The sequence below is a fragment of the Phyllobates terribilis genome, unplaced genomic scaffold (assembly GCF_046119375.1).
Source record: "Phyllobates terribilis strain yellow unplaced genomic scaffold, ASM4611937v1 Scaffold_4__5_contigs__length_816908805, whole genome shotgun sequence".
NCBI classification, from domain to species: domain Eukaryota; kingdom Metazoa; phylum Chordata; class Amphibia; order Anura; family Dendrobatidae; genus Phyllobates; species Phyllobates terribilis.
The window spans coordinates 88,501,280-88,526,385 of NW_027362764.1; positions in this window are offsets into that span (position 1 = coordinate 88,501,280).

The following is a 25,106-nucleotide window of genomic DNA, read 5'->3' on the forward strand; positions in this document are numbered from 1 at the left end:
ACTGGATGCAGAACAGATAGATACAGTACAGCTAGATACAACTGGATGTTGAACAGATAGATACAGTACAGCTAGATACAACTGGATACAGAACAGATAGATACTGTACAGCTAGATACAACTGGATACAGAACAGATAGATACAGTACAGCTAGACACAACTGGATGCAGAACAGATAGATACAGTACAGTTAGATACAACTGGATGCAGAACAGGTAGATACAGTACAGCTAGATACAACTGGATACAGAACAGATAGATACAGTACAGCTAGATACAACTGGATGCGGAACAGATAGCTACAGTACAGCTAGATACAACTGGATACAGAACAGATAGATACTGTACAGCTAGATACAACTGGATACAGAACAGATAGATACAGTACAGCTAGACACAACTGGATGCAGAACAGATAGATACAGTACAGTTAGATACAACTGGATGCAGAACAGGTAGATACAGTACAGCTAGATACAACTGGATACAGAACAGATAGATACAGTACAGTTAGATACAACTGGATGCAGAACAGATAGATACAGTACAGCTAGATACAACTGGATACAGAACAGATAGATACAGTACAGCTAGACACAACTGGATGCAGAACAGATAGATACAGTACAGCTAGATGCAACTGGATACAGAACAGATAGATACAGTACAGCTAGACACAACTGGATGCAGAACTGATAGATACAGTACAGCTAGATACAACTGGATACAGAACAGATAGATACAGTACAGCTAGATACAACTGGATGCAGAACAGATAGATACAGTACAGCTAGTTACAACTGGATGCAGAACAGATAGATACAGTACAGCTAGATACAACTGGATACAGAACAGATAGATACAGTACAGCTAGATACAACTGGATACAGAACAGATAGATACTGTACAGCTAGATACAACTGGATGCAGAACAGATAGATACAGTACAGCTAGATACAACTGGATGCAGAACAGATAGATACTGTACGGCTAGATACAACTGGATACAGAACAGATAGATACTGTACAGCTAGATACAACTGGATGCAGAACAGATAGATACTGTACAGCTAGATACAACTGGATACAGAACAGATAGATACAGTACAGCTAGATACAACTGGATGCAGAACAGATAGATACAGTACAGCTAGATACAACTGGATGCAGAACAGATAGATACAGTACCACTAGATACAACTGGATACAGAACAGATAGATACAGTACAGCTAGATACAACTGGATGCAGAACAGATACAGTACAGCTAGATAGAACTGGATGCAGAACAGATAGATACAGTACAGCTAGATACAACTGGATGCAGAACAGATAGATACAGTACAGCTAAATACAACTGGATGCAGAACAGATAGATACAGTACAGCTAGATACAACTGGATGCAGAACAGATAGATACAGTACAGCTAGATACAACTGGATGTTGAACAGATAGATACAGTACAGCTAGATACAACTGGATACAGAACAGATAGATACTGTACAGCTAGATACAACTGGATACAGAACAGATAGATACAGTACAGCTAGACACAACTGGATGCAGAACAGATAGATACAGTACAGTTAGATACAACTGGATGCAGAACAGGTAGATACAGTACAGCTAGATACAACTGGATACAGAACAGATAGATACAGTACAGCTAGATACAACTGGATGCGGAACAGATAGCTACAGTACAGCTAGATACAACTGGATACAGAACAGATAGATACTGTACAGCTAGATACAACTGGATACAGAACAGATAGATACAGTACAGCTAGACACAACTGGATGCAGAACAGATAGATACAGTACAGCTAGATACAACTGGATGCAGAACAGATAGATACAGTACAGCTAGACACAACTGGATGCAGAACAGATAGATACAGTACAGCTAGATGCAACTGGATACAGAACAGATAGATACAGTACAGCTAGACACAACTGGATGCAGAACAGATAGATACAGTACAGCTAGATGCAACTGGATGCAGAACAGATAGATACAGTACAGCTAGATACAACTGGATACAGAACAGATAGATACAGTACAGCTAGATACAACTGGATGCGGAACAGATAGCTACAGTACAGCTAGATACAACTGGATACAGAACAGATAGATACAGTACAGCTAGATACAACTGGATGTTGAACAGATAGATACAGTACAGCTAGATACAACTGGATACACAACAGATAGATACAGTACAGCTAGATACAACTGGATACAGAACAGATAGATACAGTACAGCTAGATACAACTGGATACAGAACAGATAGATACTGTACAGCTAGATACAACTGGATACAGAACAGATAGATACAGTACAGCTAGACATAACTGGATGCAGAACAGATAGATACAGTACAGCTAGATACAACTGGATACAGAACAGATAGATACAGTACAGCTAGACACAACTGGATGCAGAACAGATAGATACAGTACAGCTAGCTGAGAGCTCCTGGCAAGGGAGGAGAGCCAGGCGGAGGTGACCGAGCGGACTGGGAGGACCAGTAGGAGGCGACCGGAGGGACGAGCGCAAGAGAGCGCTGTGGCAGCGTGCAGTGCCGGCCAGCGGAGGGTGCCAGGTGGTGGTGACCAGGAGGTGATCAGGAGGACCGGTAAGAGGCGACCGGAGGGACAAGCGCGCTGTGATAGCGTGCAGCGTCCCTAGAGGAGGTGAGTGAGGGGCAGGAGGCCGCGATAAGCGGCCCTACTGAACCCAAGTGTGTACTGTACTGTATTGTATTTGTATCTGTATTGTAATTGTATTGTATTCCCTAGTCCATATTTAATTGATTACCCCCCCGTCCATATTTAATTGATCACCCCCGTCCATATTTAAATTGAGTCCCCTGAACACCCCCGTCCATATTTAACTGATCCCTCTGACCACATTAAATTGACCCCCTGTCCTCATTTAATTGATCCCCGACCACCCCCGTCCATATTAAAGTGATCCCCCTGACCACATTTAAATGATTGACCCCCCCAGCCCATAATTGATTGATCCCCCTTGTCCTATTTAATAGATTCCCCTTGTCCACTTTTACTCATCCCCAGTCCCTATCTATTTGCCTTATCCCCCACCATATTTAATTAACCCCTGTCCATAATTAATTGATTGATTCCTCAGACCACAATTAATTATTTCCCCAGTCCATATTTATTGATATTATTGATACTTATTGATCCCCAGTCCTTAGTTAATTGACCCACCGTCCATACCTATTTATTTGCTTTACCCCCCATCCTATTTAATTAAACCCCCTGTCCATAATTAATTGATTGATTCCCTAGTCCACAATTAATTATTTCCCCAGTCCATACTTATTGATCCCAGTCCATAGTTAATTGACACACCGTCCATACTTAATTAATCCACCTGACCCACTCAGCTGATCCCCCGTCCATACTTAATTGATACTTAATTGATCCCCCGTCCATACTTAACTGATCCCGCGCCGATATCTAATCGATACACTTGCACATCCCTAATTGATCCCCGTCCATACACCTATATATAAATAATTGTGTTTTGTACTTGTACATATATACTGACTGTATCCCCATATTTAGAATGACGTCCATGTTGGCCGGAGCCGTGCAGTGTACATCTTGCGCAATGTATGCATTCCCTGAGCTACCGCTCAGGGATCCATACTGCTGCGAGAGATGTGAGCATATCGTGCACTTGGAAGCCCAAATCCTGGATCTAAGTGCTCAGATAGCGGTACTGAGGAGCATCGACAACATGGAACGGAGTTTGCTGCTCACCGAGCAGACACTCAATGGGTCAACACTGGGGGTGGAGCTTAGTGGGGAAGCGCAGGCTGAACAGGCAGGGAGCTGGGTAACAGTTAGAAGGGATAGAGGGAAGAAGTATAGGAAGGCTGGTTCAGAACCGGCATTATTGGAGCACGACAGATCCTCTGACCGCCGGGGGAGTGTATGCTCCAGTAATGAGGGGGAGGGGGGAAGTGTAGGGCAGGCTAGACAGGTCCTGGTAGTGGGTGACTCTATTATTAGGGGGACAGACAGGGCAATCTGTCACAAAGACCGGGATCGCCGATCGGTGTGCTGCCTCCCTGGCGCTCGAGTCCGGCACATCGCGGATCGGGTTGACAGGTTACTGGGTGGGGCTGGCGAAGACCCAGCGGTCATGGTCCACATTGGCACCAATGACAAAGTGAGTGGTAGATGGAGGGTCCTTAAAAATGATTTCAGGGATCTAGGTAGGAAGCTTAGGGCAAGGACCTCCAAGGTAGTTTTCTCAGAAATACTACCAATCCCGCGAGCCACACAGGAGCGCCAATGGGAGGTTAGGGAGGTGAATAAGTGGCTAAAGAGTTGGTGCAAGGCAGAAGGGTTTGGGTTCATGGAGAACTGGGCCGACTTCGCTGTCGGCTACAGGCTCTACCGTAGGGACGGGCTGCACCTCAATGGGGAGGGTGCAGCGGTGCTGGGGAAGAAGATGGCTAATAGGTTGGAGGAGTTTTTAAACTAGAGACGGGGGGGGAAACCAAGGAAATAGGTGGGATGTGAGGCAAGCAAGGGGGAAGGGGAGAAGTGAATATAATGAGGGTGGAGAGGGGGGTGGGGATAGTACAGTTAGATCGTTAGAGAAGAATAGGATGCTAAATAACCCCAAAGTTTTATCTTGCATGCTGACCAACGCAAGAAGCCTGACCAATAAGGCGGATGAGCTGCGGGCGCTTATATCGGAGGAGAGGTATGACATCGTAGGTATAACAGAGACTTGGCTAGACGATAGCTACGACTGGGCGGTAAATTTAACAGATTATAGTTTATTTAGAAGGGACCGGAAACAGGGGAAAGGCGGAGGAGTCTGCTTATATGTAAAGTCATGTCTAAAACCCAGACTAAGGGAAGATATAGGAGAGGGAGAAGAGGGGGTCGAGTCCATGTGGGTAGAGATAGAGGGGGCAAAAAATAATAATAAAATATTACTGGGGGTCTGCTATAACCCACCCAATATAACAGAGGAGAATGAGAATCTGCTATTAGGACAAATAGACAAAGTAGCAAAACATAATGAGGTGATTGTAATGGGGGACTTCAACTACCCGGATATTGACTGGGAAACAGAAACCTGTAGATCGCAGAAAGGAAAAAGGTTCTTGACAAATATCAAGGATAATTATCTCTCCCAACTAGTGCAGGAACCAACGAGAGGGAAGGAAGTGTTGGACTTAATATTGACTAATAGGCCTGATAGAATAACTGAGGTACAGATAGGGGGGCACCTAGGTAATAGTGATCATAATATTATCAATTTCAAAATGCCCTTCAGTAGGGTTATCAATAAGGGAACAACTAAAACATTAAACTTTAGGAGGGCGAAGTTTGATCAGCTGAAAGAAAACCTTCAACTTATTGACTGGGACAAAGTTCTTAATCAAGGAAATACGAATAGTAAATGGGAAACCTTCAAAAGAATTCTGAATACTCAGTGCGAGAGGTATATACCGTATGGGAATAAAAGGGCCAGAAATAAGAGGAAACCAATATGGTTGAATAAGAACGTAAAAGGGGCGTTAAATAGCAAAAAAGAGGCATTCAAGAGATTAAAACAGGAAAACAGTAAGGAGGCACTAATGTGTTACAAGGAAAAAACGAGAACCTGCAAAAAACAAATAAAAATAGCAAAGGAGGAAACAGAGAGACGTATTGCTAGGGAAAGTAGATCAAATCCCAAACTGTTCTTTACGTATATAAATAGTAAAAGGATTAAATCGAATAATATTGGACCGATAAAAAGTGATGAAGGCAAAATCATAGAGAAAGATGAGGATAAAGCTAATCTATTAAATACATTTTTTTCGTCAACTTTCACAAAGGAAAAAGAACTAACAGGCGAAATGAGAAGTGACAAGCTTAATCCTCCACTAAGTATGACAAATCTAACCCAAGCTGGGGTACAGAAACGCCTCAGTAACATTAAAATAAACAAATCACCAGGACCTGATGGCATACACCCACGGGTACTAAGGGAACTAAGTAATGTGATAGACAGACCGTTATATCTTATATTTAAGGACTCTGTTGAGACTGGGTCTGTACCACTTGATTGGCGACAGGCGAATGTAGTGCCAATATTCAAAAAGGGAGCAAAAAGTAACACCGGAAACTATCGGCCGGTGAGTCTGACGTTCGTTGTGGGCAAAATTTTTGAAGGCTTTATTAATGAGGCAATCATGGAGCATCTTGATGCTAATAATCTATTAACCCCGAACCAACATGGATTCATGAGGAATCGCTCCTGCCAAACAAACCTGATTGACTTCTACGAGGAGGTTAGCTCTCGAGCAGATCAGGGGGAACCAGTGGATGTCGTGTATCTCGACTTCTCAAAAGCGTTCGATAGCGTGCCACATAATAGGTTGGTATACAAAATGAGAATGATGGGGCTGGGGGAAAATGTCTGCAAGTGGGTAGCTAACTGGCTAAAGGATAGAAGGCAGAGGGTGGTTATAAATGGAATATACTCAGATTGGGTGAGCGTCACTAGTGGGGTACCACAGGGGTCTGTACTAGGCCCAATGTTATTTAATATCTTTATTAACGACATAGTCAACGGGATAAATAGTAAAATATCAATATTTGCAGATGACACAAAGTTATGTAAAACAATTAATACAAAAGAGGATAGTGAAGACCTACAGAGGGATTTGGATAAGCTGGGTAGGTGGAGCATTAAATGGCAAATGAGGTTTAACGAGGAGAAATGTAAGGTCATACATATGGGAAGGAAAAATGGAAGTCACCAGTACTCACTGAATGGGAAACCATTGGGGAATTCAGAGATGGAGAAGGACTTGGGCATCTTGATTGATAGCAAACTAAATTGGAGTGCCCAAAGTCAGGCCGCTGCTGTAAGGGCAAACAGGGTAATGGGATGTATCAGAAGAGGTATAGCTGCAAAGGATGAGAACATTGTTCTTCCACTGTACAAAGCACTGGTCAGACCACACTTGGAATACTGTGCTCAGTTATGGGCCCCAATATATAGAAAGGATATAAATGAGCTTGAAAAGGTACAAAGGAGGGCAACAAAATTAATAAGGGGAATGGAGGGACTGCAATACCCAGAGAGGTTGGCAAAACTAGGACTATTCAGCCTGGAAAAGAGAAGGTTGAGGGGGGACATAATAAATGTGTACAAATATGTGAGGGGACAGTATAGAGATCTTGCCCGGGATTTGTTCAAAAGGAGGGATATTACGGTAACAAGAGGGCACTCACTAAGACTGGAAGAGAAAAGGTTTCAGCACCAGCATAGGAAGGGGTTCTTTACGGTAAGAGCAGTGAGAATATGGAATTCACTGAGTGAGGAGACGGTAATGTCGGATTCACTAAACCAGTTCAAGCGGGGACTGGATGCATTTCTAGATACCAGGCAGATTTCTGCATATACTTAAAAATAGAATAAAATAGTAGGTTGATACAGGGATTTATTCTGACTGCTGGTTTCAGAGTCGGGAGGGAATTTTTCCTCAGGTGAAGATTGGCTAAATCATTTGGGGTTTTTGCCCTCCTCTGGATCAACTTTAGCAATTACAGAACTAACAGGTCGAACTTGATGGACGCAAGTCTTTATTCGGCTTTACTAACTATGTAACTATGTAGATACAACTGGATGCAGAACAGATAGATACAGTACAGCTAGAAACAACTGGATGTTGAACAGATAGATACAGTACAGCTAGATACAACTGGATGTTGAACAGATAGATACAGTACAGCTAGATACAACTGGATACAGAACAGATAGATACTGTACAGCTAGATACAACTGGATACAGAACAGATAGATACAGTACAGCTAGACACAACTGGATGCAGAACAGATAGATACAGTACAGCTAGATACAACTGGATACAGAACAGATAGATACAGTACAGTTAGATACAACTGGATGCAGAACAGATAGATACAGTACAGCTAGATACAACTGGATACAGAACAAATAGATACAGTAAAGCTAGACACAACTGAATGCAGAACAGATAGATACAGTACAGCTAGATACAACTGGATGCAGAACAGATAGATACAGTACAGCTAGATACAACTGGATACAGAACAGATAGATACAGTACAGCTAGATACAACTGGATACAGAACAGATAGATACAGTACAGCTAGATACAACTGGATACAGAACAGATAGATACAGTACAGCTAGATACAACTGGATACAGAACAGATAGATACAGTACAGTTAGATACAACTGGATACAGAACAGATAGATACTGTACAGCTAGATACAACTGGATACAGAACAGATAGATACTGTACAGCTAGATACAACTGGATACAGAACAGATAGATACAGTACAGCTAGATAAAACTGGATGCAGAACAGATAGATACAGTACAGCTAGATACAACTGGATGCAGAACAGATAGATACAGTATCACTAGATACAACTGGATACAGAACAGATAGATACAGTACAGCTAGATACAACTGGATGCAGAACAGATAGATACAGTAAAGCTAGATACAACTGAATGCAGAACAGATAGATACAGTACAGCTAGATAGAACTGGATACAGAAGAGATAGATACAGTACAGCTAGATACAACTGGATACAGAAAAGATAGATACAGTACAGCTAGATACAACTGGATACAGAACAGATAGATACAGTACAGCTAGATACAACTGGATGCAGAACAGATAGATACAGTACAGCTAGATACAACTGGATGCAGAACAGATAGATACTGTACAGCTAGATACAACTGGATACAGAACAGATAGATACAGTACAGCTAGATACAACTGGATACAGAACAGATAGATACTGCACAGCTAGATACAACTGGATACAGAACAGATAGATACTGTACAGCTAGATACAACTGGATACAGAACAGATAGATACAGTACAGCTAGATACAACTGGATTCAGAACAGATAGATACAGTACAGCTAGATACAACTGGATACAGAACAGATAGATACAGTACCGCTAGATACAACTGGATACAGAACAGAAAGATACAGTACAGCTAGATACAATTGGATGCTGAACAGATACAGTACAGCTAGATACAACTGGATGCAGAACAGATAGCTACAGTACAGCTAGATACAACTGGATGCAGAACAGATAGATACAGTACAGCTAGATACAACTGAATGCAGAACAGATAGATACAGTACAGCTAGATACAACTGGATGCAGAACAGATAGATACAGTACAGCTAGACACAACTGGATGCAGAACAGATAGATACAGTACAGCTAGATACAACTGGATACAGAACAGATAGATACAGTACAGTTAGATACAACTGGATGCAGAACAGATAGATACAGTACAGCTAGATACAACTGGATACAGAACAGATAGATACAGTACAGCTAGACACAACTGGATGCAGAACAGATAGATACAGTACAGCTAGATACAACTGGATGCAGAACAGATAGATACAGTACAGCTAGATACAACTGGATACAGAACAGATAGATATAGTACAGCTAGATACAACTGGATACAGAACAGATAGATACAGTACAGCTAGATACAACTGGATACAGAACAGATAGATACAGTACAGCTAGATACAACTGGATACAGAACAGATAGATACTGTACAGCTAGATACAACTGGATACAGAACAGATAGATACTGTACAGCTAGATACAACTGGATACAGAACAGATAGATACAGTACAGCTAGATACAACTGGATGCAGAACAGATAGATACAGTACAGCTAGATACAACTGGATGCAGAACAGATAGATACAGTACCACTAGATACAACTGGATACAGAACAGATAGATACAGTACAGCTAGATACAACTGGATGCAGAACAGATACAGTGCAGCTAGATACAACTGGATGCAGAACAGATAGATACAGTAAAGCTAGATACAACTGAATGCAGAACAGATAGATACAGTACAGCTAGATACAACTGGATACAGAAGAGATAGATACAGTACAGCTAGATACAACTGGATACAGAAAAGATAGATACAGTACAGCTAGATACAACTGGATACAGAACAGATAGATACAGTACAGCTAGATACAACTGGATGCAGAACAGATAGATACAGTACAGCTAGATACAACTGGATGCAGAACAGATAGATACTGTACAGCTAGATACAACTGGATACAGAACAGATAGATACAGTACAGCTAGATACAACTGGATACAGAACAGATAGATACTGTACAGCTAGATACAACTGGATACAGAACAGATAGATACTGTACAGCTAGATACAACTGGATACAGAACAGATAGATACAGTACAGCTAGATACAACTGGATTCAGAACAGAGAGATACAGTACAGCTAGATACAACTGGATACAGAACAGATAGATACAGTACCGCTAGATACAACTGGATAGGGAACAGATAGATACAGTACAGCTAGATACAATTGGATGCTGAACAGATACAGTACAGCTAGATAAAACTGGATGCAGAACAGATAGATACAGTACAGCTAGATACAACTGGATACAGAACAGATAGATACTGTACAGCTAGATACAACTGGATACAGAACAGATAGATACAGTACAGCTAGATACAACTGGATACAGAACAGATAGATACAGTACAGCTAGATACAACTGGATACAGAACATATAGATACTGTACAGCTAGATACAACTGGATACAGAACAGATAGATACTGTACAGCTAGATACAACTGGATACAGAACAGATAGATACTGTACAGCTAAATACAACTGGATACAGAACAGATAGATACAGTACAGCTAGATACAACTGGATACAGAACAGATAGATACTGTACAGCTAGATACAACTGGATACAGAACAGATAGATACTGTACAGCTAGATACAACTGGATACAGAACAGATAGATACAGTACAGCTAGATACAACTGGATGCAGAACAGATAGATACAGTACAGCTAGATACAACTGGATGCAGAACAGATAGATACAGTACCACTAGATACAACTGGATACAGAACAGATAGATACAGTACAGCTAGATACAACTGGATGCAGAACAGATAGATACAGTACAGCTAGATACAACTGGATGCAGAACAGATAGATACAGTACAGCTAGATACAACTGGATGCAGAACAGATAGCTACAGTACAGCTAGATACAACTGGATACAGAACAGATAGATACAGTACAGCTAGATACAACTGGATACAGAACAGATAGATACTGTACAGCTAGATACAACTGGATACAGAACAGATAGATACAGTACAGCTAGATCTAACTGGATGCAGAACAGATAAATACAGTACAGCTAGATACAACTGGATACAGAACAGATAGATACTGTACAGCTAGATACAACTGGATACAGAACAGATAGATACAGTACAGCTAGATACAACTGGATGCAGAACAGATAGATACAGTACCGCTAGATACTACTGGATACAGAACAGATAGATACAGTACAGCCAGATACAACTGGATGCAGAACAGATAGATACAGTACAGCTAGATACAACTGGATGCAGAACAGATAGATACAGTACAGCTAGATACAACTGGATGCAGAACAGATAGATACAGTACAGCTAGATACAACTGGATGCAGAACAGATAGATACAGTACAGCTAGATACAACTGGATGCAGAACAGATAGCTACAGTACAGCTAGATACAACTGGATGCAGAACAGATACATACAGTACAGCTAGATACAACTGGATGCAGAACAGATAGATACAGTACAGCTAGATACAGCTGGATACACAACAGATAGATATAGTACAGCTAGATACAACTGGATACAGAACAGATAGATACTGTACAGCTAGATACAACTGGATACAGAACAGATAGATACTGTACAGCTAGATACAACTGGATACAGAACAGATAGATACAGTACAGCTAGATACAACTGGATGCAGAACAGATAGATACAGTACAGCTAGATACAACTGGATGCAGAACAGATAGATACAGTACCACTAGATACAACTGGATACAGAACAGATAGATACAGTGCAGCTAGATACAACTGGATGCAGAACAGATACAGTACAGCTAGATACAACTGGATGCAGAACAGATAGACACAGTACAGCTAGATACAACTAGATGCAGAACAGATAGATACAGTACAGCTAGATACAACTGGATGCAGAACAGATAGATACAGTACAGCTAGATACAACTAGATGTTGAACAGATAGATACTGTACAGCTAGATACAACTGGATACAGAACAGATAGATACTGTACAGCTAGATACAACTGGATACAGAACAGGTAGATACAGTACAGCTAGACACAACTGGATGCAGAACAGATAGATACAGTACAGCTAGATACAACTGGATACAGAACAGATAGATACAGTACAGTTAGATACAACTGGATGCAGAACAGATAGATACAGTACAGCTAGATACAACTGGATACAGAACAGATAGATACAGTACAGCTAGACACAACTGGATGCAGAACAGATAGATACAGTACAGCTAGATACAACTGGATGCAGAACAGATAGATACAGTACAGCTAGATACAACTGGATACAGAACAGATAGATACAGTACAGCTAGATACAACTGGATGCAGAACAGATAGATACAGTACAGCTAGATACAACTGGATACAGAACAGATAGATACAGTACAGCTAGATACAACTGGATACAGAACAGATAGATACTGTACAGCTAGATACAACTGGATACAGAACAGATAGATACAGTACAGCTAGATCTAACTGGATGCAGAACAGATAAATACAGTACAGCTAGATACAACTGGATACAGAACAGATAGATACTGTACAGCTAGATACAACTGGATACAGAACAGATAGATACAGTACAGCTAGATACAACTGGATGCAGAACAGATAGATACAGTACCGCTAGATACTACTGGATACAGAACAGATAGATACAGTACAGCTAGATACAACTGGATGCAGAACAGATAGATACAGTACAGCTAGATACAACTGGATGCAGCACATATAGATACAGTACAGCTAGATACAACTGGATGCAGAACAGATAGATACAGTACAGCTAGATACAACTGGATACAGAACAGATAGATACAGTACAGTTACATACAACTGGATGCAGAACAGATAGATACAGTACAGCTAGATACAACTGGATACAGAACAGATAAATACAGTACAGTTACATACAACTGGATACAGAACAGATAGATACTGTACAGCTAGATACAACTGGATACAGAACAGATAGATACAGTACAGCTAGACACAACTGGATGCAGAACAGATAGATACAGTACAGCTAGATACAACTGAATACAGAACAGATAGATACAGTACAGCTAGACACAACTGGATGCAGAACAGATAGATACAGTACAGCTAGATACAACTGGATGCAGAACAGATAGATACAGTACAGCTAGATACAACTGGATACAGAACAGATAGATACAGTACAGCTAGATCTAACTGGATGCAGAACAGATAAATACAGTACAGCTAGATACAACTGGATACAGAACAGATAGATACTGTACAGCTAGATACAACTGGATACAGAACAGATAGATACAGTACAGCTAGATACAACTGGATACAGAACAGATAGATACAGTACAGCTAGATACAACTGGATGCAGAACAGATAGATACAGTACAGCTAGATACAACTGGATGCAGAACAGATAGATACAGTACAGTTAGATACAACTGGATGCAGAACAGATAGATACAGTACCACTAGATACAACTGGATACAGAACAGATAGATACAGTGCAGCTAGATACAACTGGATGCAGAACAGATACAGTACAGCTAGATACAACTGGATGCAGAACAGATAGACACAGTACAGCTAGATACAACTAGATGCAGAACAGATAGATACAGTACAGCTAGATACAACTGGATGCAGAACAGATAGATACAGTACAGCTAGATACAACTAGATGTTGAACAGATAGATACTGTACAGCTAGATACAACTGGATACAGAACAGATAGATACTGTACAGCTAGATACAACTGGATACAGAACAGATAGATACAGTACAGCTAGACACAACTGGATGCAGAACAGATAGATACAGTACAGCTAGATACAACTGGATACAGAACAGATAGATACAGTACAGTTAGATACAACTGGATGCAGAACAGATAGATACAGTACAGCTAGATACAACTGGATACAGAACAGATAGATACAGTACAGCTAGACACAACTGGATGCAGAACAGATAGATACAGTACAGCTAGATACAACTGGATGCAGAACAGATAGATACAGTACAGCTAGATACAACTGGATACAGAACAGATAGATACAGTACAGCTAGATACAACTGGATGCAGAACAGATAGATACAGTACAGCTAGATACAACTGGATACAGAACAGATAGATACAGTACAGCTAGATACAACTGGATACAGAACAGATAGATACTGTACAGCTAGATACAACTGGATACAGAACAGATAGATACAGTACAGCTAGATCTAACTGGATGCAGAACAGATAAATACAGTACAGCTAGATACAACTGGATACAGAACAGATAGATACTGTACAGCTAGATACAACTGGATACAGAACAGATAGATACAGTACAGCTAGATACAACTGGATGCAGAACAGATAGATACAGTACCGCTAGATACTACTGGATACAGAACAGATAGATACAGTACAGCTAGATACAACTGGATGCAGAACAGATAGATACAGTACAGCTAGATACAACTGGATGCAGCACATATAGATACAGTACAGCTAGATACAACTGGATGCAGAACAGATAGATACAGTACAGCTAGATACAACTGGATACAGAACAGATAGATACAGTACAGTTACATACAACTGGATGCAGAACAGATAGATACAGTACAGCTAGATACAACTGGATACAGAACAGATAAATACAGTACAGTTACATACAACTGGATACAGAACAGATAGATACTGTACAGCTAGATACAACTGGATACAGAACAGATAGATACAGTACAGCTAGACACAACTGGATGCAGAACAGATAGATACAGTACAGCTAGATACAACTGGATACAGAACAGATAGATACAGTACAGCTAGACACAACTGGATGCAGAACAGATAGATACAGTACAGCTAGATACAACTGGATGCAGAACAGATAGATACAGTACAGCTAGATACAACTGGATACAGAACAGATAGATACAGTACAGCTAGACACAACTGGATGCAGAACAGATAGATACAGTACAGATACAACTGGATGCAGAACAGATAGATACAGTACAGCTAGATACAACTGGATACAGAACAGATAGATACAGTACAGCTAGATACAACTGGATGCAGAACAGATAGCTACATTACAGCTAGATACAACTGGATACAGAACAGATAGATACAGTACAGCTAGATACAACTGGATGTTGAACAGATAGATACAGTACAGCTAGATAGAACTGGATGTTGAACAGATAAATACAGTACAGCTAGATACAACTGGATACAGAACAGGTAGATACAGTACAGCTAGATACAACTGGATACAGAACAGATAGATACTGTACAGCTAGATACAACTGGATACAGAACAGATAGATACAGTACAGCTCGACACAACTGGATGCAGAACAGATAGATACAGTACAGCTAGATACAACTGGATACAGAACAAATAGATACAGTACAGCTAGATACAACTGGATACAGAACAGATAGATACAGTACAGCTCGACACAACTGGATGCAGAACAGATAGATACAGTACAGCTAGATACAACTGGATACAGAACAGATAGGTACAGTACAGTTAGATACAACTGGATGCAGAACAGATAGATACAGTACAGCTAGATCAGGGGTCTCAAACTCGGCTGGGTATATGGGCCGCACATGGAAAAAATTTGAATTTGGGGGGCCGCATTCTTTGTTCAATGTGACATTTTTAGTGATACCATTTTTTTTTGTATACACCTTTTGAACATTTTTTCCGTGTTTATTTTTTTATGGCTTGGGTCGTTATGGATGTGGCGATAATAAACGTGCACTTTTTTGTGTTTACTTTAGTTTACATATAAAACAGCATTTTTAGTGCCCAATATTTTTTCATGCTGCATTTTTATTTTTTTGATTTTTACAATTTTGCTTCCCCCAATTGGCCACATTCAGTAATATTGTCTTATAATTAGCATCATATAGTAATAATGGCAAACATCTTGTAGTAATGTTCCCCATCCAAGTCCCCATCTTGTACTAATGTGCCCCATCCAGGTCCCCATCCTGTGGCTGTGTGCCTCATCCAGGTCCCCATCTTGTGGCTATGTGCCCCATCCAGGTCTCCATCTTGTGGCTATGTGCCCCATCCAGATCCCCATCTTGTGGCTATGTGCCCCATCCAGGTCCCCATCTTGTGGCTATGTGCCCCATCCAGGTCCCCATCTTGTGGCTATGTGCCCCATCCAGATCCCCATCTTGTGGCTATGTGCCCCATCCAGATCCCCATCTTGTGGCTATGTGCCCCATCCAGGTCCCCATCTTGTGGCTATGTGCCCCATCCAGGTCCCCATCTTGTGGCTATGTGCCCCATCCAGGACCCCATCCTGTGACTATGTTCCTCATCCAGGTCCCCATCTTGTGGCTATGTGCCCCATCCAGGTCCCCATCTTGTGGCTATGTGCCCCATCCAGGTCCCCATCCTGTGGCTATGTGACCCATCCAGGTCCCCATCCTGTGGCTATGTGCCCCATCCAGGTCCCCTCTTGTGGCTGTGCCCCATCCAGGTCCCCTCTTGTGGCTATGTGCCCCATCCAGGTCCCCTCTTGTGGCTGTGCCCCATCCAGGTCCCCATCCTGTGGCTATGTGCCCCATCCAGGTCCCCTCTTGTGGCTATGTGCCCCCTGTGCTGTTCTTCACACACATAAAAAAAAAAAAGAAGATGATTCTCACCTGTCCTCCGTTCCCTCGGCGGCCTTCCTGCAGATGTGGCCCGCAGGCACCACAGAGTCAGACCCCTTGACGATCCCGACCTATCCAGGAGGAGCCGCCGACAGCAGCGCTGCATTGCCGCACAGAGACCGTCTCCCAGCACAGCATTTCCAATGCCAGCCGCCGGCCAATCAGAGGCCAGCAGCTGACATCTGCATATGGCAATGACGTCATACTCGCTGCGCCGACACGCAGATATCAGCTGCTGGCCTCTGATTGGCCGGCGGCTGGCATTGGAAATGCAGTGCTGGGAAACAGTCTCTGTGCGGCAATGCAGCGCTGCTCTCGGCAGCTCCTCCTGGACAGGTCGGGATCATCAAGGGGTCTGTGCCTGCGGGCCGCATAAAGCAGCCTCAGGGGCCGCATGCGGCCCGGGGGCCGCGTGTTTGAGACCCCTGAGCTAGATACAACTGGATACAGAACAGATAGATACAGTACAGCTAGATACAACTGCATGCAGAACAGATAGATACAGTACAGCTAGATACAACTGGATACAGAACAGATAGATACTGTACAGCTAGATACTACTGGATACAGAACAGATAGATACTGTACAGCTAGATACAACTGGATGCAGAACAGATAGCTACAGTACAGCTAGATACAACTGGATGCAGAACAGATAGATACAGTACAGCTAGATACAACTGGATGCAGAACAGATAGATACAGTACCACTAGATACAACTGGATACAGAACAGATAGATACAGTACAGCTAGATACAACTGGATACAGAACAGATAGATACAGTACAGCTAGATACAACTGGATGCAGAACAGATAGATACAGTACAGCTAGATACAACTGAATGCAGAACAGATAGATACAGTACCACTAGATACAACTGGATACAGAACAGATAGATACAGAACAGCTAGATACAACTGGATGCAGAACAGATAGATACAGTAAAGCTAGATACAACTGAATGCAGAACAGATAGATACAGTACAGCTAGATACAACTGGATACAGAACAGGTAGATACAGTACAGCTAGATACAACTGGATACAGAACAGATAGATACAGTACAGCTAGATACAACTGGATACAGAACAGATAGATACAGTACAGCTAGATACAACTGGATGCAGAACAGATAGATACAGTACCACTAGATACAACTGGATACAGAACAGATAGATACAGTACAGCTAGATACAACTGGATACAAAACAGATAGATACAGTACAGCTAGATACAACTGGATACAGAACAGATAGATACAGTACAGCTAGATACAACTGGATGCAGAACAGATAGATACAGTACAGCTAGATACAACTGGATACAGAACAGATAGATACAGTACAGCTAGATACAACTGGATGTTGAACAGATAGATACAGTACAGCTAGATACAACTGGATGCAGAACAGATACAGTACAGCTAGATACAACTGGATGCAGAACAGATAGCTACACTACAGCTAGATACAACTGGATACAGAACAGATAGATACAGTACAGTTAGATACAACTGGATGTTGAACAGATAGATACAGTACAGCTAGATACAACTGGATGCAGAACAGATAGATACAGTACAGCTAGATACAACTGGATACAGAACAGATAGATACAGTACAGCTAGATACAACTGGATGCAGAACAGATACAGTACAGCTAGATACAACTGGATGCAGAACAGATAGCTACACTACAGCTAGATACAACTGGATACAGAACAGATAGATACAGTACAGCTAGATACAACTGGATGTTGAACAGATAGATACAGTACAGCTAGATACAACTGGATACAGAACAGATAGATACAGTACAGCTAGATACAACTGGATACAGAACAGATAGATACAGTAAAGCTAGATACAACTGAATGCAGAACAGATAGATACAGTACAGCTAGATACAACTGGATACAGAACAGGTAGATACAGTACAGCTAGATACAACTGGATACAGAACAGATAGATACAGTAAAGCTAGATACAACTGAATGCAGAACAGATAGATACAGTACAGCTAGATACAACTGGATACAGAACAGGTAGATACAGTATAGCTAGATACAACTGGATACAGAACAGATAGATACAGTAAAGCTAGATACAACTGAATGCAGAACAGATAGATACAGTACAGCTAGATACAACTGGATACAGAACAGGTAGATACAGTACAGCTAGATACAACTGGATACAGAACAGATAGATACAGTACAGCTAGATACAACTGGATACAGAACAGATAGATACAGTACAGCTAGATACAACTGGATGCAGAACAGATAGATACAGTACCACTAGATACAACTGGATACAGAACAGATAGATACAGTACAGCTAGATACAACTGGATACAAAACAGATAGATACAGTACAGCTAGATACAACTGGATACAGAACAGATAGATACAGTACAGCTAGATACAACTGGATGCAGAACAGATAGATACAGTACAGCTAGATACAACTGGATACAGAACAGATAGATACAGTACAGCTAGATACAACTGGATGTTGAACAGATAGATACAGTACAGCTAGATACAACTGGATGCAGAACAGATACAGTACAGCTAGATACAACTGGATGCAGAACAGATAGCTACACTACAGCTAGATACAACTGGATACAGAACAGATAGATACAGTACAGTTAGATACAACTGGATGTTGAACAGATAGATACAGTACAGCTAGATACAACTGGATGCAGAACAGATAGATACAGTACAGCTAGATACAACTGGATGCAGAACAGATACAGTACAGCTAGATACAACTGGATGCAGAACAGATAGCTACACTACAGCTAGATACAACTGGATACAGAACAGATAGATACAGTACAGCTAGATACAACTGGATGTTGAACAGATAGATACAGTACAGCTAGATACAACTGGATACAGAACAGATAGATACAGTACCACTAGATACAAAAAGATACAGTACAACCACATGCAGCTAGGTACAATGCGACTAGTACTAGAAATGATACTGGAAATGAGAGAATCAATTAGAGATAAACTGATTAGCTACAACTTTGACAAAACAAAAAAAAATTACAGGAAACCAATTTTTTGGTGATTTGCTTATAATGAATCCAGCAAAATGGCGACCACCGTTTTGCTGGATAATAAAGGGCTGGGAATGGGTTAAAACAATAAAAAAAATCTTATACTCTCTCTCCTGAGCCCTCCGTGTAGTTGTCCCACCACTGCTGGTCCTCTGACCTCCTGTCTTCATTCTTCTTTCTTCCATCTTCCTTACGGCCTGGTCCTTCATTCACTAGATCCTACGCCGTCATGTGAGGCACGACGCACGTTAATGATAATCAGCGCGCCCCATGTGACAGCGTGCGACCTATAGAACGGAATACTAGGCCAAAAGGAAGATAGAGGAGCCAAATGGAAGACCAGCGACTGTGGGATAGGTACAAAGAGGGTCCAGGAAAGGGGAGCATAAGTTGCTTTTTAACTCCTTCATGGCCGTTTCAATTGTTTGAATTTAATTTATTCAAAGCTGATTTCCTTCCTGAATTTAGCAAATCTGTCTGAATCCAATTGCAGGAGATTTGCTCACCTCTACTAGATAAAGTACAGGTAGATACAACTAGATACAATACAGGTAGATACAACTAGATACAATACAGCTAGATACAACTAGACACTGTACAGCTAGATACAACTAGATACAATACAGCTAGATACAACTAGACACTGTACAGCTAGATACAACTAGATACAATACAGGTAGATACAACTAGATACAGTACAGGTAGATACAACTAGATACAAAAAAGGTAGATACATCCAGATACAGTACAGTCTCTATTAAGCATAGTGCAACGCTCTGCAGGACATTGGTCAGGATCTCCATTGAGCAAAGTGCAACGCTCTACAGGACATTGGTCAGGATCTCCATTGAGCAAAGTGCAACGCTCTACAGGACATTGGTCAGGATCTCCATTGAGCAAAGTGCAACGACTTTTGCTGGGATCTCTATCGAGCAAAGTACAACGCTCTGCCGGACATTTGGCAGGATCTCGATTGAGCACAGTGCAATGCTCTGCAGGAAATTTGCCAGGATAGTGCAATGCTCCTCAGGACATTTGCCAGGATCTCTATTGAGCATAGTGCAACGCTCTGCAGGACATTTGCCAGGATCTCTATTGAACATAGTGCAACACTCCGCAGGACATTTGCCAGGATCTTTATTGAGCAAAGTGCAACGCTCTGCAGGACAGTTCATCTGGAGCGAACAAAAGGATCATCATACGAAAAGGTAGGAAACACTGTTTTTTGGAACCTTTATCTATCTATCTATCCAATTGATTTATATTCATATGAAATACTGATGTTATTTCTATATTTTAGTTTTGGATTTACTTCTTAGGGCAACTCTAACTTTTTACATTGGATTTTTACTGGTTTTACCAGTCTGCACTTAGGCAAAGGTGCCCTTGAGTTTGCAGCTTGGAAGTTAATAAACAGCATTAATGCAAAACTTTTTTTCAGATACAACTAGATACAGTACAGCTACAATAGTGTTCAAAATAATAGCAGTCCAATATGACCAGATTAATCACTGTTTTTGGTATAAATTATATTACCACATGTCAAACAATTTACCAGTTGGTGCAGTAGATTCTAAGAAAACCAAGAGACTCGGCATTCATGATCTGCAGGTTTTTGAGTCTGTGTATTTAAATAATTAATTGAAAGGGGATGTGTACAAAATAATAGCAGTGTGGAGGTCAATCATTCTGTGAAGAAACAGGAGTGAATCAGGAGGCCCTTATGTAAGGGTGAAGCCAGCACATGTTGTACATGCATTTCTCCTTGAAAGCCTGAGAAATATGGGTCGTTCGAAACATTGTTCAGAAGAACAGCGTACTTTGATTAAAAAGTTGATTGGAGAGGGTAAAACTTATAAAGAAGTGCAGACAATGATAGGCTGTTTAGTTAAAATGATCTCCAATGCTTTAAAATGGAAAGCAAAACCAGAGAGACGTGGAATAAAACGGAAGATTACCATTCGAATGGATCGAAGAATAACCAGAATGGCAAAGGCTCAGCCAATGATCAGCTCCAGGATGATCAAAGACAGTCTCCAGTTACCTGTGAGTACTGTGACAGTTAGACGCCTGTGTGAAGCTAATCTCTTTGCACGAAGTCCCCGCAAAGTCCCACTGTTAAAAAAAAGACATGTATTGAAGCGGATACAATTTGCAAAAGAACACATCAACTGGCCTAAAAAAAAAAAAAAAAAACGAGAGTAAAATTGTTCTTTTTGGGTCCAAGGGCCGCAGACAGCTCGTCAGACGACCCCCAAACTCTGCATTCAAGCCACAGTACACTCTGAAGACAGAGAATCATGGTGGTGAAAGCATCATGATATGGACATGTTTCTCTTACTATGGTGCCGGACCTATTTACCAGGGATCATCGACCAGTTTGCATATATTAAAATACTTGAAGAGGTCATGTTCCCTTATGCTGAAGAGGATATGCCCTTGAAATGGGTGTTTCAACAAGACAACGACCCTAAACACACCAGTAAACGAGCAAAATCTTGGTTCCAGTCCAACAAAATTGAGGATATGGAGTGGCCAGCCCAATCCCCGGACCTTAATCCTATGGAACACTTGTGGGGTGACATCAAAAATGCCGTTTCTGAGGCAAAGCCAACAAATGCCAAAAAATTGTGGGATGTAGTCAAAGCATCCTGGGCTGGAATAACAGCTGACAGGTGGCAGAATTTTGTTGACTCTATGCAACATAGATGTGAAGCAGTTCTAAAAAACTGTGGGTATACAACTAAATATTAGGTTAGTGATTCGCAGGAATGCTAAATCCTCAAAAAGTACATAATGTGAGTTTGTAAAGACAAATGCAGACACTGCTATTTTTTATACAATACAAGATATTATTTATTTTTAGAGCACCTTTGATTCCATGCTGCTGTACGTAGAGTGCCATGGAGTCTAGTCACAATGTGGCACAATCCAACACAATGGTGGCGCTCATGATTTAGGAGGTCAGTTTAGGCGTAGTGCTACTGTAGCAGAATGGCTGCTTCACTAAATAGGAGAATAGATACATGGAAGTCTGAACAGGTGCTGGTACTATAGAGATTTTTAATAGATTAGATAAAATGAGAGTCTATTTTTAATGTATAGAGAACCTTTGAAACAATCTGTCACAAAGACATGAATCATCACAGTTTGCTATCTACCAGGTCTTCGTAGGGCAAGATCGTTTCTACACAGTAGATAGAATTGGTACAAAATCCAAGTAGAGGTGGGGGAACGTGATCTCAACCAAAGGAGATGGGAGATCCCTAGTACCCGGACATGATACTAGGAGGATCAGGAGGATTTAGAGCTGTGGGCTGAATACAGAGCTCTGATCCCTATAACAGCCTATATTCATATTAATGATATAATGACTATAAAAGATTATACTAATTATTAGGATATTAATCAACGATATACATAATATAACACTGATATTAAAGTGTCGGCCCCTTAAAAACATATCTAGAAGGAATTTTGGAGGGAGAATGAGGAAAAAGTCAATTTATTCAGCATGTTTTCTCTACTACATTTACAGAGAAAAATGAAATGTCAGGTGAAACGCTGGGAGATAAAGCAAACTCCATTAAATGTCACCTGTGTAACCCTGGAAGACGTGTAGAGCCTTCTTAAAAAGACTAAAATAGACACGAAGTGGGATAACAAACTCCCAGAATTCTGCACGTATCTATATCTGATAGGTAGGGGTCGGACCCATTGAACACCAACCTACTAGGAAAATGGGGGTCCTAAGACCACCATCTCACCACATCTAGTTGGAGAATGAATGAAAAAGTGGCTACTGATCTGTGCGGCTCTCGTCCTTCATGTCTATGGATGTAATGGAAATGACCAAGTTAGACTTGATGAGGTACGTCATGCCCTGTTACCCATCCATTAAATCCATGCCAGAGTGCAACAAACACCTATCTATCTGATATTTATGGCATACCCTGGGGACATTCATTAAAGGGATTGTCCAGCCTTAGGCTACATGTCTGCAGTCACTCTATGTGACAGTAGACTTGTGTTTCCTCACAGCGTGCACAGTGCTCACTGTAAAAATTCTCCAGCGCTGGGAGCCGTGGGCACTTAACCACAAATATGCGGTCACATGCCGACTAGATGGCTACGGCATCGCACAATGCAAGTTTATTGAGCAAGGTCGGACAAGTCTAGCCGGAATGTGGCTATAAGTATGCAAATCTCATACTTGCAGTCCGCTTGCTCCAGGCATCGGAGATTCCTCACAGTGTGCTGGTCACACTTTGTGAGGATTCACAAGTCTGCAGACACATGGACTTGTAAGGCTATGTGCCCACGTTGCATTTATGAAGCAGAAAATTTCTGCTTCATTTCTGCAAGTCCTCTCCCGGAAAAACGCATGCGGAATTCCGCACGCGTTTATCGCGCATTTTTCGCGCGTTTATCACGCGTTTTCCACATGCGGAATTGCCTTGCGTTTTTTATGCATTGGACAAAGGCAATTCTGCTTGCGGAAACGCAAAATTAAATGACATGCTGCGGATTTTTGAACGCAGCATAAACGCTGCGGAAAAATCCGCAGCATGTGCATAGAACTTGCGGAATCCCATTGGGGACCATGGGGTGCGGGTTACCAAGCGTTTTACAAGCGTTTCCGCTGCGGAAATTCCGCATCAAAAACGCTTGAAAAACGCTACGTGGGCACACAGCCTAACTAAAGGCTGTGTGCCCACGATGCGTTTTTGGTGCGGATTTGCAGAAACGCATTTCATACCTTATCCCATGACTTCTTATGACATTCTGCAAGTTTTGTGCACATGGTCAGGATTTTTTCTGCGCAGATTTTACTCGCAGAAAAATCCGGACATGACCAATTCTTGTGCATTTCTGTATGCAGATTTGCCTACATGGCAAATACGCATGCAAAAACGCGTCAAAAACGCATGTAAAAACCGCATGCGTTTTTCTGCCAAGGAGATGCAGAAATGCTCAGGAAAATTTCTGCTTCATTTCTGCATCGTGGGCACTACGCCTAAGGCCAGACAACTCCCTT